Source organism: Tupaia chinensis, unplaced genomic scaffold (genome assembly GCF_000334495.1).
Source record: "Tupaia chinensis unplaced genomic scaffold, TupChi_1.0 Scaffold000050_1, whole genome shotgun sequence".
NCBI classification, from domain to species: domain Eukaryota; kingdom Metazoa; phylum Chordata; class Mammalia; order Scandentia; family Tupaiidae; genus Tupaia; species Tupaia belangeri.
The window spans coordinates 1,718,513-1,721,203 of NW_006159508.1; positions in this window are offsets into that span (position 1 = coordinate 1,718,513).

Below are 2,691 nucleotides of genomic sequence, written 5' to 3' on the forward strand. Positions count from 1 at the left end.
GATTCAAACTTTTACTTTAGAAGAATGACCCTCATCCAATAGATGCTTTGGAAAAACAACAGCCCACAAAGCTGACCCCCAATATTTTTTTGTTAAAAAGTGTCTTTCACAATTTCAATTTCATAAACTTTCAAAAGTTCTAACTTATATGGCATTTACAGTTTATGACAGGATCCCCAAATCTGATCATCATAAATATATCATGAAACTAGAAGACAAGTATATTTCTGAAATACTAGACACTGTCTAATTCTAGCTTCAATTCTAGGATGTTTGATATGACATGTAGTAATGACAGCTTTTTCTTGTCCCTACATTGTTTCTTTGGTTGGAAACATAAATTGACTAGTGGATAGGCTGGGAAATACATAGGAATTACCAGTCTGCACAGCTATAGACCTCTTCATAAGTAACTGCCTTGCTAATCTCTGATAAAAAAAATTAATAATCTAACATTTTTGTTATAGGCAAATAATGTCTTGGTAAAACTACATTTTTCTTTAACCACTAAAAATTTAGGATCTACATTGAGATATGCTGTTAGCATAAACACATACTGAATTTTGAAGACTTAGTGTAAACAAACAGTTGTTTGGGGAGAATTCATTTACATAAGCAGATAGACTTTCTTACTAATTTTCACAATTACCCTTGTCAAAATGACTTGCTTTTTGATTGAACTGCTGGTCTCACCTAGTGTCTATACTTTCTTGATAATATATCTATAGTAATTATAAATACAAAAGGTCTATTTTAGTACATCTCAAAATAAAAACATAAACTTAAAAGAGAATTTTCTAAGCAGAGGAACCTAATGGATAGCAATAACATTTAAGCCCAAGAAAGCATAAATAGTCAAATAATAATGGTAGAGAACTAATAAGAGAAGAGAATCATCTTGTCTAAAGCAGATTGCTATTTGGATTTTAAAAGAGTAAGTTCCACCAGGCTCATGAGCATGCATTCCCAAAATCCCCAATAGAATGGAGAAATGGAGAAAAGATTGCAGCATGATTGGATCCTATGGGGGGTGCTTTCCCCTTCTCCTTCTCTCTGTTCTCTCTCTCTTGAAAGTATAGGTGTCCCACTTATAAATAAATAAATAGCTTCAAAACCAAAATCCTAATGGATAGTCTGGGTGTCAATTCACCATATATTATTACCCATAGAAGAATCAGTGACAAAATTGATTTCAGAGAAAACAGTTCTTACCATTTTCATTTGGTAACTCATTCAAGAAGAAGATAATTCCATAAAAGCAGCAGAAAATAAACAAAATTAAGTTTTGCACTCCTGATAATTATGTTTTTTTTATAAAACAGAAAGGAAATGTGTTTACAAACTAACAGTAATATGATCATTTTCAAATCTTTGTTCCTCAAGCAAGGATCATCTTACTTCAAAGTATATAACCCATGTGGAATTTCTACTGACAATAAAATTACAACAGTACAGCTGCTTGTCAGCAATGTCATGGCGTCTTTACATGTGAAGGTCATAACATAAAATTTAAGGTGATGGTACCAGCAGATAGTATAATAGTTTCATCAATGGACTCCCATGTAGTTGACCATGGTTCGAGTAGCAGACTTGGAAACTTGAAACTCACGCATGGTGCATCTGTGTGTGTGTGCCCAAAATCCTGAGAGGAGAATGGAGAAGGGATTGTGAAGGGGCCATGCTCACTCCTCCCATGGAGAGTGAATTCTTGCTTTCTGTCTCTGTATCTCTCTCTGGAGAGCACCCATGCTCTGCAGCAAAAAAGCTATAAAAAAATTCAAGGTGACAAATGAACTATGAACTGAAAATCTTTTGATAAATATTTCTCATAGTACTTCACTGAAATATTAACACTCGTCAAAATATTGCTGTACTAAAATTAGAATCAATATTAAAATGTGAATAGTTTTTTCTAAAAAGTGTTCCTTAAGCCATTCACTATGCATACAATTTATTTTGTGCGATTAATTACAAAATGATATGATATTTTTTCTTCTTCAATGTTTTAAATTTCTTACAGTTAACATCAAAATTAAATGAAATCTCTTATTGTCTTAATCAGAGAGAAAGAAAAGTACTTAAGTACTCTCTGGAATAATAATTATTGTTTGTATGTGTGTGTGTGGTGTGTGACTGATCAAGAGTGATTTATACTTTTCTCTCACTGTGCATCTGAATTAGTACGGCAAACTCATTCATATATTGTTCAAACACACACACACACACACACACACACACACACACACGGCACTAAATTCTGCTATGGTAAAAACAACAAACAAAAAACTAAAAGCTTACACACCAAAAGTACAGTTTTTCTGCTTTGTTTTCTTTGTTTTTAGTTTTTTGTCATAGGATGTATGAACTTACCAGAGAGAGACAAAGAAAGATATATATAGAGAGAGGGAAAGTGAGAGATAACCCTCCAAGGAGGGTGACCACACCACAATCCCTTCTCCATTCTCCTCTCAGGATCACAGGCACACACACATACATGCCCAGCATGATTATCAAGATTCTGGGTCCACCCTGAAACCAGGGTTGACCATGTGGAATTCAGTGCCTTAACCACTATGCCACCTTCTGGCCCCATTGACACTATTTTGTCTGAATAACATTATTCCTCCAACTTCTCTTTTCTTTTCTTTTTCTTTTCCTTTTCTTTCTTTCTTTTTTTTTTTTTTTTTGAGA